Source organism: Mus musculus, chromosome 12 (genome assembly GCF_000001635.26).
Source record: "Mus musculus strain C57BL/6J chromosome 12, GRCm38.p6 C57BL/6J".
Taxonomy (NCBI): Eukaryota; Metazoa; Chordata; class Mammalia; order Rodentia; family Muridae; genus Mus; species Mus musculus.
In genome coordinates this window covers 66,400,223-66,413,834 of record NC_000078.6, presented here as the reverse complement: position 1 = coordinate 66,413,834, position 13,612 = coordinate 66,400,223, and the positions used below count along the sequence as shown (strand labels likewise).

Here is a 13,612-nt window from a genome sequence, read left to right as displayed (position 1 = left end):
AGAAGATTCTGGTTTGCTGTGTTCTTCCTGGCCGGGCGTGAGAACGCGTTTTATAACAATTGGTGCCGAATTCCGGGACGAGAAAAAACTCGGGACTGGCGCAAGGAAGATCCCTCATTCCAGAACCAGAACTGCGGGTCGCGGTAATAAAGGTTCCCGTAAAGCAGACTGTTAAGAAGGATTCAACTGTATGAATTCAGAACTTTTCAGCTGGGGAACGAGAGTACCAGTGAGTACAGCTTTACGAGGTAAGTCTGGTCTTGAACTTTCTAAGGAAATTCAAGACAGTCTATCAGAAGTAAAGTGGAAAATGTTTGGCCTTGAATTTTTTCTAATGTTAGAAGCCCTTTTGTTCCTTTTCACATGTTATCAAGTGGTTAAGGCAGGGCGGATTCTGGATGAAATTCAGGGCAATCTATCAGAAGTAAAGCGGGGAGAGAGAGTAGGAGCAAAGAGAAAATATGGTACACAAAATAAGTATACAGGCCTTTCCAAGGGTCTTGAACCCGAGGAAAAGTTTAGGTCAGGTAAGAATACCTGGAGAGAGATTAGAAGGAAGGAAAAGAAAAAAGAAAAGAAAAAAGATCGATTAGCGGAGGTCTCTAGGAGATACTCGTCACTAGATGAGCTCAGGAAGCCAGCTCTTAGTAGCTCTGAAGCAGATGAAGAATTCTCCTCTGAGGAAACAGACTGGGAGGAAGAAGCAGCTCATTATGAGAAAAAAGGGTACCAGCCAGGTAAAGTGCTAGCTAATCAGTTAAGGAAGCCAAAAGCGGCTGGCGAAGGCCAGTTTGCTGATTGGCCTCAGGGCAGTCGGCTTCAAGGTCCGCCCTATGCGGAGCCCCCGCCCTGCGTAGTGCGTCAGCCCTGCGCAGAGAGGCAGTGCGCAGAGAGGCAGTGCGCAGACTCATTCATTCCCAGAGAGGAACAAAGGAAAATACAACAGGCATTTCCGGTCTTTGAAGGAGCCGAGGGTGGGCGTGTCCACGCTCCGGTAGAATACTTACAAATTAAAGAACTTGCCGAGTCGGTCCGTAAATATGGAACCAATGCTAATTTTACCTTGGTGCAGTTAGACAGGCTTGCCGGCATGGCACTAACTCCTGCCGACTGGCAAACGGTTGTAAAAGCCGCTCTCCCTAGTATGGGCAAATATATGGAATGGAGAGCTCTTTGGCATGAAACTGCACAAGCGCAGGCCCGAGCAAACGCAGCTGCTTTGACTCCAGAGCAGAGAGATTGGACTTTTGACTTGTTAACGGGTCAGGGAGCTTATTCTGCTGATCAAACAAACTACCATTGGGGAGCTTATGCCCAAGTTTCCTCCACGGCTATTAGGGCCTGGAAGGCGCTCTCCCGAGCAGGTGAAACCACTGGTCAATTAACAAAAGTTGTCCAGGGACCTCAGGAGTCCTTCTCAGATTTTGTGGCCAGAATGACAGAGGCAGCAGAGCGTATTTTTGGAGATTCAGAGCAAGCCGCGCCTCTGGTAGAACAGCTAATCTATGAGCAAGCCACAAAGGAGTGCCGAGCGGCCATAGCCCCAAGAAAGAACAAAGGCTTACAAGACTGGCTCAGGGTCTGTCGAGAGCTTGGGGGACCTCTCACCAATGCAGGCTTAGCGGCCGCCATCCTCCAATCTCAGAACCGCTCCATGAGCAGAAATGATCAGAGGACATGTTTTAATTGCGGAAAGCCTGGGCATTTTAAGAAAGATTGCAGAGCTCCAGATAAACAGGGAGGGACTCTCACTCTTTGCTCTAAGTGTGGCAAGGGTTATCATAGAGCTGACCAGTGTCGCTCTGTGAGGGATATAAAGGGCAGAATCCTTCCCCCACCTGATAGTCAATCAACTGATGTGCCAAAAAACGGGTCATCGGGCCCTCGGTCCCAGGGCCCTCAAAGATATGGGAACCGGTTTGTCAGGACCCAGGAAGCAGTCAGAGAGGCGACCCAGGAAGACCCACAAGGGTGGACCTGCGTGCCGCCTCCGACTTCCTATTAATGCCTCAAATGAGTATTCAGCCGGTGCCAGTGGAGCCTATACCATCCTTGCCCCCGGGAACCATGGGCCTTATTCTCGGCCGGGGTTCACTCACCTTACAGGGCTTAGTAGTCCACCCTGGAGTTATGGATTGTCAACATTCCCCTGAAATACAGGTCCTGTGCTCAAGCCCTAAAGGCGTTTTTTCTATTAGTAAAGGAGATAGGATAGCTCAGCTGCTGCTCCTCCCTGATAATACCAGGGAAAAATCTGCAGGACCTGAGATAAAGAAGATGGGCTCCTCAGGAAATGATTCTGCCTATTTGGTTGTATCTTTGAATAATAGACCTAAGCTCTGCCTTAAGATTAACGGAAAAGAGTTTGAAGGCATCCTTGATACCGGAGCAGATAAAAGTATAATCTCTACACATTGGTGGCCCAAAGCATGGCCCACCACAGAGTCATCTCATTCATTACAGGGCCTAGGATATCAATCATGTCCCACTATAAGCTCCGTTGCCTTGACGTGGGAATCCTCTGAAGGACAGCAAGGGAAATTCATACCTTATGTGCTCCCACTCCCGGTTAACCTCTGGGGAAGGGATATTATGCAGCATTTGGGCCTTATTTTGTCCAATGAAAACGCCCCATCGGGAGGGTATTCAACTAAAGCAAAAAATATCATGGCAAAGATGGGTTATAAAGAAGGAAAAGGGTTAGGACATCAAGAACAGGGAAGGATAGAGCCCATCTCACCTAATGGAAACCAAGACAGACAGGGTCTGGGTTTTCCATAGCGGCCATTGGGGCAGCACGGCCCATACCATGGAAAACGGGGAATCCAGTGTGGGTTCCTCAATGGCCCCTATCCTCTGAAAAACTGGAAGCTGTGATTCAACTGGTAGAGGAACAATTAAAACTAGGCCATATTGAGCCATCTACCTCACCTTGGAATACTCCAATTTTTGTAATTAAGAAAAAGTCAGGAAAGTGGAGACTGCTCCATGACCTCAGAGCCATTAATGAGCAAATGAACTTATTTGGCCCAGTACAGAGGGGTCTCCCTGTACTTTCCGCCTTACCACGTGGCTGGAATTTAATTATTATAGATATTAAAGATTGTTTCTTTTCTATACCTTTGTGTCCAAGGGATAGGCCCAGATTTGCCTTTACCATCCCCTCTATTAATCACATGGAACCTGATAAGAGGTATCAATGGAAGGTCTTACCACAGGGAATGTCCAATAGTCCTACAATGTGCCAACTTTATGTGCAAGAAGCTCTTTTGCCAGTGAGGGAACAATTCCCCTCTTTAATTTTGCTCCTTTACATGGATGACATCCTCCTGTGCCATAAAGACCTTACCATGCTACAAAAGGCATATCCTTTTCTACTTAAAACTTTAAGTCAGTGGGGTTTACAGATAGCCACAGAAAAGGTCCAAATTTCTGATACAGGACAATTCTTGGGCTCTGTGGTGTCCCCAGATAAGATTGTGCCCCAAAAGGTAGAGATAAGAAGAGATCACCTCCATACCTTAAATGATTTTCAAAAGCTGTTGAGAGATATTAATTGGCTCAGACCTTTTTTAAAGATTCCTTCCGCTGAGTTAAGGCCTTTGTTTGGTATTTTAGAAGGAGATCCTCATATCTCCTCCCCTAGGACTCTTACTCTAGCTGCTAACCAGGCCTTACAAAAAGTGGAAAATGCCTTACAAAATGCACAATTACAACGTATTGAGGATTCGCAGCCTTTCAGTTTGTGTGTCTTTAAGACAGCACAATTGCCAACTGCAGTTTTGTGGCAGAATGGGCCATTGTTATGGATCCATCCAAACGTATCCCCAGCTAAAATAATAGATTGGTATCCTGATGCAATTGCACAGCTTGCCCTTAAAGGTCTAAAAGCAGCAATCACCCACTTTGGGCGAAGTCCATATCTTTTAATTGTACCTTATACCGCTGCACAGGTTCAAACCTTGGCAGCCACATCTAATGATTGGGCAGTTTTAGTTACCTCCTTTTCAGGAAAAATAGATAACCATTATCCAAAGCATCCAATCTTACAGTTTGCCCAAAATCAATCTGTTGTGTTTCCACAAATAACAGTAAGAAACCCACTTAAAAATGGGATTGTGGTATATACTGATGGATCAAAAACTGGCATAGGTGCCTATGTGGCTAATGGTAAAGTGGTATCCAAACAGTATAATGAAATTTCACCTCAAGTGGTAGAATGTTTAGTGGTCTTAGAAGTTTTAAAAACCTTTTTAGAACCCCTTAATATTGTGTCAGATTCCTGTTATGTGGTTAATGCAGTAAATCTTTTAGAAGTGGCTGGAGTGATTAAGCCTTCCAGTAGAGTTGCCAATATTTTTCAGCAGATACAATTAGTTTTGTTATCTAGAAGATCTCCTGTTTATATTACTCATGTTAGAGCCCATTCAGGCCTACCTGGCCCCATGGCTCTGGGAAATGATTTGGCAGATAAGGCCACTAAAGTGGTGGCTGCTGCCCTATCATCCCCGGTAGAGGCTGCAAGAAATTTTCATAACAATTTTCATGTGACGGCTGAAACATTACGCAGTCGTTTCTCCCTGACAAGAAAAGAAGCCCGTGACATTGTTACTCAATGTCAAAGCTGCTGTGAGTTCTTGCCAGTTCCTCATGTGGGAATTAACCCACGTGGTATTCGACCTCTACAGGTCTGGCAAATGGATGTTACACATGTTTCTTCCTTTGGAAAACTTCAATATCTCCATGTGTCCATTGACACATGTTCTGGCATCATGTTTGCTTCTCCGTTAACCGGAGAAAAAGCCTCACATGTGATTCAACATTGTCTTGAGGCATGGAGTGCTTGGGGGAAACCCAAACTCCTTAAGACTGATAATGGACCAGCTTATACATCTCAAAAATTCCAGCAGTTCTGCCGTCAGATGGACGTAACCCACCTGACTGGACTTCCATACAACCCTCAAGGACAGGGTATTGTTGAGCGTGTGCATCGCACCCTCAAAGCCTATCTTATAAAACAGAAGAGGGGAACTTTTGAGGAGACTGTACCCCGAGCACCAAGAGTGTCTGTGTCTATGGCACTCTTTACACTCAATTTTTTAAATATTGATGCTCATGGCCATACTGCGGCTGAACGTCATTGTACAGAGCCAGATAGGCCCAATGAGATGGTTAAATGGAAAAATGTCCTTGATAATAAATGGTATGGCCCGGATCCTATCTTGATAAGATCCAGGGGAGCTGTCTGTGTTTTCCCACAGAATGAAGACAACCCATTTTGGATACCAGAAAGACTCACCCGAAAAATCCAGACTGACCAAGGGAATACTGATGTCCCTCATCTTGGTGATGTCCAGGGCGTCAATAACAAAGAGAGAGCAGCGTTGGGGGAGAATGTCGACATTTCCACTCCTAATGACGGTGATGTATAATGCTCAAGTATTCCCTTGCTTTTTTACCACTAACTAGGAACTGGGTTTAGCCTTAATTCAGACAGCCTTGGCTCTGTCTGGACAGGTCCAGACGACTGACACCATTAACACTTTGTCAGCCTCAGTGACTACAGTCATAGATAAACAGGCCTCAGCTAATGTCAAGATACAGGGAGGTCTCATGCTGGTTAATCAACTCATAGATCTTGTCCAGATACAACTAGATGTATTATGACAAATAACTCAGCTGGGATGTGAACAAAAGTTTCCGGGATTGTGTGTTATTTCCATTCAGTATGTTAAATTTACTAGGGCAGCTAATTTGTCAAAAAGTCTTTTTCAGTATATGTTACAGAATTGGACGGCTGAATTTGAACAGATCCTTCGGGAATTGAGACTTCAGGTCAACTCCACGCGCTTGGACCTGTCCCTGACCAAAGGATTACCCAATTGGATCTCCTCAGCATTTTCTTTCTTTAAAGAATGGGTGGGATTGATATTATTTGGAGATACACTTTGCTGTGGATTAGTGTTGCTTCTTTGATTGGTCTGTAAGCTTAAGGCCCAAACTAGGAGAGACAAGGTGGTTATTGCCCAGGCGCTTGCAGGACTAGAACATGGAGCTTCCCCTGATATATCTATGCTTAGGCAATAGGTCGCTGGCCACTCAGCTCTTATATCCCATGAGGCTAGTCTCATTGCACGGGATAGAGTGAGTGTGCTTCAGCAGCCCGAGAGAGTTGCACGGCTAAGCACTGCAGTAGAAAGGCTCTGCGGCATATATGAGCCTATTCTAGGGAGACATGTCATCTTTCAAGAAGGTTGAGTGTCCAAGTGTCCTTCTCTCCAGGCAAAACGACACAGGAGCAGGTCAGGGTTGCTCTGGGTAAAAGCCTGTGAGCCTAAGAGCTAATCCTGTACATGGCTCCTTTACCTACACACTGGGGATTTGACCTCTATCTCCACTCTCATTAATATGGGTGGCCTATTTGCTCTTATTAAAAGGAAAGGGGGAGATGTTGGGAGCCGCGCCCACATTCGCCGTTACAAGATGGCGCTGACAGCTGTGTTCTAAGTGGTAAACAAATAATCTGCGCATGTGCCGAGGGTGGTTCTCCACTCCATGTGCTCTGCCTTCCCCGTGACGTCAACTCGGCCGATGGGCTGCAGCCAATCAGGGAGTGACACGTCCTAGGCGAAGGATAATTCTCCTTAATAGGGACGGGGTTTCGTTTTCTCTCTCTCTTGCTTCTTACACTCTTGCTCCTGAAGATGTAAGCAATAAAGTTTTGCCGCAGAAGATTCTGGTTTGCTGTGTTCTTCCTGGCCGGGCGTGAGAACGCGTTTAATAACATCCTATCATCTGATTCATGCTGTCATGACGTCTTTCTTCAATTGATCACTTTGTCTACTCCACACTTAGACACTTTCAAACCTGGCTGCTTCTTTCTATAAACTAACCTTCTCTGCATTGTTCAAGAAGATTAAAGGTATGCACTAAGGGTGTGTCTGTATTCCAGTCAGATAACACAGACCTAGTAGGTCTTTGAACTCGATCCCTTGCTAGATTGCCATGTCACTGAGCTAAATATTTTACGAATATAAAATTTAACGAAATAAGTACAACTATGTTTATGTTTGTTTTACATATTTAACCTCAAATTACACACCCCAAAATATTGTGGAAAGTTTTAGGTAGTTACTTGAAGGACATGGATCAGCATTTGTATTGGTCCGACTAGATAGGAGATCTAGACAGATCAGTTTCTTAAGTAATATAATTCAATTTTAGAAGTTTTGGAATACAAGGAACAACTAAGGAAATACAGTGCTTCATTTTACTTGTTCTTTGGGGGCACATTTTCTTAAAGTGCTAAAATGTCCTAGGTTAGATTCAAAAGTACAAAATATAAGAACTAATTTATTGGGGTAAATCACATACATTTAAAATTAGCCTAGAAGTTTCATATTTTCCCAAGTAGACTGTTATTGACTAAAATTATTGTAGCCTTCAATGTATTTGTCCCACAAAGAAAATGATCAATCACAGCATTCCAAAAAGATTAAAAATATAAGAGGTTTTAAATTCCCACTATTTTTATAGCTGTAGATTAGTATGAGAGGCCAGAAATATTTAATGCCATGGTTTTCATACAATGCAATTATGAGGTAGTAGACTGGCTGCTGGGTGAATCAATACTCTTATTTTTTATGAATACTTACATTTGAAGTCTTTTACCCCAAGTGGCATGTCACATTCCAAAATGACATTATTCTATAAAAGTCTTGAAAATTGTATTGTGCTTCTTAAAGTAGTTGATGCTGTACATAAATCCTTCCCAGAAACCCATTAGTTTTCTCCTGTCGATTAGGTAGATAGCAATAAAAATCCCACAGGACATGGTTCTGATGGTGTTACCTGAAGTTTTTTACCGATAGGCTTGGAAAGAATGAACTTTAACAATGATTGTGATTTTATTTCCTAAAGAAATGAAAATGTCATTTCTATTCCTTATTCAATTTTCTCTATACTATAAATCCTTTAATAGATGCCATGAAGGATGGTAGCAATAAAAGAAAGTGTGTATAATCTCCATGGATCATCAGAAAGCAGAAACTTCTCATATCATTTGAAAATATAGCAATTTAAAATTTGAAACATATGTAAAAGTAAAATAATTGTTCACAATAAATGCAAAATGACTTATAGAAATAATGACTTATGTGAAGTTGTCATTACACAGACAAGGAAAACATAGACTTATGAGTTAGATATTTGTAAAACAGATAATTTTGGGGGTGGAAGTAGTTTTTGGTTTTGTTTTGTTTTGTTTTTGTTTGATTGGTTGGTTTATTTTTTGAGACAGTAGATCATGTAGCCTGTTCTTTTCTTGAACTCACACCAGTTCTGTCTCTATCTGTTATGATTACAGTATACCAACTCACCCAGCTACGCAATTATAATATTTTTGAAGTCAGCAGTTTAAATATGTAAGATGTCAATAGTTATGTTTTCACTATGTCTCCTTGTCCAGACTAATGTAACTCTAATATTTTATACATACTTATTAAAAGAAGAAATCAGTTTATTAACTGACTAGGAAGTCTGTGTTAATGTCGACTTTTTCTATAAACTTAAAATCCCATGTCTTGAGCTATATCTGCCCATATATCTTGCCCCACTAGAGTCCCCATTATTCATTTAGTTTTATAATCTGTTACTTTAACTATTTTCTTTATTCACTGGGTCTCAAAATATTTAAGCCTATAATCAAGAAGTGGCACCTTGAATGTTTGGGACTTCTTGGCTGAAAAGATTTTTAAGTCAGGTCACAAATCATATTATTTATAAGCACCCCAAAGCAACCAAATACGTAATAGCAAAGTAGAATTTTTGGCAACAGAATATGATTTATTTTTATAATTTTCTTTACTGTTGAATAAGTTATTGAAATTTTTCATAATTCAATTGTATTGATAAAATCAAATGTAAGTTCAGCTGTTTTATTCTCTAGAATAGAGAGATGTTAGGAAATGTTATAAGGCAAATACAACTTAGTTTATCATGATGATAAGTTATCTTTACTCATTAAATAATGAAATAAAGCATGTGTGGCTGACTTCTCCAAACAAACCCAAGTTCTTTCTTTAAGCTAATTGCAGTTAATAATTAGTTAATAGATTAATACTTACTTATTACAAAAGGTCTTCATTGTGCTCCTGAAAATTTATTTGTTGACATTCTAATTTCTAACACCACTGAATGTGCTATATTTGGACATAAGACATTTAAACTGGTTAATAAGTTAAGGACAGGCCACTGTGGTACCCCTTAATCCAAAGTTGATGGTGTTTTTATAATGAAAAAGAAGTTTAGATTCTCTAAGGTCCCAAGGAGCAGCATGCACAGAATAATACTAAGAAATGTCACAGTGACAAGAGAGTCTTCTGCAAGAGAAGGTAACCCTGGGAAGAAAACAAATTTGCAGACACCTTGGACTTGTCATCAAGACTCCAAAAAATATAAAAATAAATTTCCAATGTTGAAACAAGCCAGTGTGTGGTATTTTGTTATGGTAAATTCTGGCTAACTTAAAACTTAATACCAATTCCAATCCAGTGTCATTAAGTTCCTTCCAAATTTTTTAAAATTTGTAAGTCTCTTCTCTGAAGTGAGGAATCAAGCTTCTGTTATCTTTTTACATACTGGTGAATATATCCAGGAAGTGAATCTCTAGTTTCTGACCACACACTTTATGCTGAATAAATACTTTGTCTTTTTTTAGTTGGAGTGCAGCATATTGCTATAACCTGAAAGAATCTACTGTTCTGTGTGAGACAAACTCTGCTGCATATAGGTTGTGTGGAGGAACACTTCTTGATTCAGTAATTTCTTCACTTCCGTGTGGCTCTGTTCCCACTTGCTATGCCACAAACACCTATTGAGTACCCATTCATTCCAAAGTACTGTGGCTTCCCAGATAATCACACATTCTATAGTACTTTCCAATCCAGCTCCTCCTCTTGACCACCATAATATAAAGGCCCAGGTAGTAACCTGGGGCCCTTGAGTACCTTCGCATTCATGTGTTCTATATATTATCTAGAGTATATCTGATCCACGTTACTACTTTAAATGAAATTATATTGTCTATATTGTGCTTATATTGAATAATGTAGTTGTATCAGTTCCCCTTCCCTTTTCTCCCTTCAAAGTCATTCATATGCTCCTCCATTCTACTGCTTTAAAAAAAAATAAAGTCTCCTTGATACTGTGCAGTCTGTGTACTCCTTAATTTCAGTTACTTAAAGAAGACACTAAGAACCTGGAAATACACGAGGCAGAAGACATTCTACAATAACACTTTTAATGTATTCTCCAGCTGTAGAAAATGTATGGTACCCAAGCAATTCAGAACATGATGAAAGAGAAACATTACAAAGTAAGGAGTAATATACAAAAAATGTTACTGGGTGGTGGCTTTCTTGGGTTATAGATGAAGAAATCAAAGGAAAAAAATCTTGGATGAGAGTCTGTCCAAAAGCTATGGCCTGTTTAGACAACAATTAGCCCACAGGAGGAACAACCATATGAACTAACCAGTACCCAGGGACTAAACCACCAAACAAAGAAAACACATGATGGGACTCATGGCTCTAGCTACATATGTAGCAGAGGATGGCCTAGTCGGTCATCAGTGGGAGGAGAGGCCCTTGGTACTGTGAAGGTTCTATACCCTAGTGTAGGAGAATGCCAGTGACAGGAAGCAGGTGTGGGTGGGTTGGGGAGCAGGGGGAGGGGGGAGGGGGAGGGGGCTTTCAGAAGGGAAACCAGGAAAGGGGACAACATTTGAAATGTAAAAAAAAAAAAGTAAATATCTAATAAAAGAATTAAAAAATTATGAACGGGTTAAAAAAAAAACCACAATACTTAGATGAAGAAAACTAGGAGGTTCAAACGAAGAGGATGACAGGGAAGCCTGAAAGCCTGCATGTTATCACTTCTCAGTCTGGAACGAGAGGTTATTTTGTCAGACTGATCCAAAGGACAGAACAGTTCACTGTGTTGTAATCACAGGCAGCATCTTGTTAATGGCCAGAAAATTGCAGTAGAGGTTTGCAGTGTGTGTAATGCAGGAAGATTCTTAATATCTGGTAAAAAAATTAAATATGTTTATATGAACTATTTTGAAAAGTGGCAGATATATAAAATTTGTATGTAGAGCCAGTGAGATGTTGATCAGACACATCTGAGTTTATTTTATTATTTTTTGGGAGGTGCTTCTTTTTTTTTATTAGGTATTTTCTTCATTTACATTTCCAATGCTACCCCAAAATTCCCATAAACCACTCCCCCCACCCCCACTTCTTGGCCCTGGCGTTCCCCTGTACTAAGGCATATAAAGTTTGCATGACCAATGGACCTCGCTTTCCACTGATGGCCTACTAGGCCATCTTCTCATATGCAGCTAGAGACACGAGCTCCGGGGGGTACTGGTTAGTTCATATTGTTGTTCCACCTATAGGGTTGCAGATCCCTTTAGAACCTTGGGTACTTTCTCTAGCTCCTCCATTGGGGGCCCTGTGATCCATCCAATAGCTGACTGTGAGCATCCACTTCTGTGTTTGTAAGGCCCCTGCATAGCCTCACAAGAGACAGCTATATCAGGGTCCTTTCAGCAAAATCTTGCTAGTATGTGCAATGGTGTCAGTGTTTGGAGGCTGATTATGGGATGGAGTCCCAGGTATGGCAGTGTCTAGATAATCCATCCTTTCATCTCAGCTCCAATCTTTGTCTCTGTAACTCCTTCCATGGGTGTTTTGTTCCAAATTCTAAGAAGGAGCAAAGTGTCCACACTTTGGTCTTCGTTCTTCTTGAGTTTCATGTGTTTTGCAAATTGTATCTTGAATCTTGGGTATTCTAAGTTTCTGGGCTAATATCCACTTATCTGTGAGTACATATCATGTGAGTTCTTTTGTGATTGGGTTATCTCACTCAGGATGATGCCCTCCAGGTCCATCCATTTCCTAGGAATTTGATAAATTCATTCTTTTTAATAGCTGTGTAGTATTCCATTGTGTAAGTGTACCACATTTTTTGAATCCATTCCTCTGTTGAGGGGCATCTGGGTTCTTTCCAGCTTCTGGCTATTACAAATAAGGCTACTATGAACATAGTTGAGCATGTGTCCTGCTTACCGGTTGGAACATCTTCTGGATATATGCCCAGGAGAGGTATTGTGGGATCCTCAGGTAGTACTATATCCAATTTTCTGAGGAACTGCCAGATTGATTTCCAGAGTGGTTGTACAAGCTTGCAATCCCACCAACAATGGAGGAGTGTTCCTCTTTCTCCACATCCTCACCAGCATCTGCTTTAACCTGAATTTTTTATCTTAGCCATTCTGGCTGGTATGAGGTGAAATCTCAGGGTTGTTTTGATTTGCATTTCCATGATGATTAAGGATGGTGAACATTTTTCAGGTGTTTCTCAGCCATTTGGTATTCCTCAGGTGAGAATTCTTTGTTTAGCTCTGAGCCCCATTTTAATGGGGTTATTTGATTTTCTGGAGTCCATCTTCTTGAGTTCTTTATATATATGGGATATTAGTCCTCTCTCTGATTAAGGATAGGTAAAGATCCTTTCCCAATCTGTTGGTGGCCTTTTTGTCTTATTGACAGTTTCTTTTACCCTTACAGAAGCTTTGCAAATTTATGAGGTCCCATTTGTTGAATCTTGATCTTACAGCACAAGCCATTGCTGTTCTATTCAGGAATTTTTTCCCCTGTGCCCATATCTTCGAGGCTTTTCCCCACTTTCTCCTGATAAGTTTCAGTGTCTCTGGTTTTATGTGGAGTTCCTTGATCCACTTAGATTTGACCTTAGTACAAGGAGATAGGAATGGATCAATTCGCATTCTTCTACATGTTAACCACAAGTTGTGCCAGCACCATTTGTTGAAAATGCTGTCTTTTTTCCACTGGATGGTTTTAGATCAAGTGACCATAGGTGTGTGGGTTCATTTGTGGGTCTTCAATTCTATTCCATTGGTCTACTTGTCTGTCAATATATCAGTATCATGCAGTTTTGATCACAATTGCTCTGTAGTATAGCTTTGGGTCAGGCATGATGATTTCACCAGAGGTTCTTTTATCCTTGAGAAGAGTTTTTGCTATCCTAAGTTTTTTGTTATTCCAGATGAATTTGCAGATTGCCCTTTCAAATTCCTTGAAGAATTGAGTGGGAATTTTGATGGGGATTGCATTGAATCTGTAGATTGCTTTTGGAAAGATAGCCATTTTTACTATAGTGATCCTGCTCATCCATGAGCATGGGAGATCTTTCCATCTCCTGAGATATTCTTTAATTTCTTTCTTCAGAGACTTTAAGTTTTTATCATACAGATCTTTGACTTCCTTAGAGTCACACCAAGGTATTTTATATTATTTGTGACTATTGAGAAGAGTGTTGTTTCCCTAATTTCTCTCTCAGCCTGCTTTTCCTTTGTGTAGAGAAAGGCCATTGACTTGTTTGAGTTAATATTATATCCAGCTACTTCACCGAAGCTGTTTATCAAGTTTAGGCGTTCTCTGGTGGAATTTTTAGGGTCATTTATATATACTATCATATCATCTGCAAAAAGTGATATTTTGACTTCTTGCTTTCCAATTTGTATCCC

General features: G+C 41.0%; 1 pseudogene; it reads left to right on the top strand.

Annotated features, from left to right (window-relative positions):
* The first annotated feature begins 910 nt into the window (after positions 1-910).
* On the top strand, positions 911-5,226 carry Gm51994 (annotated as a pseudogene).
* Positions 5,227-13,612: the final 8,386 nt, after the last annotated feature.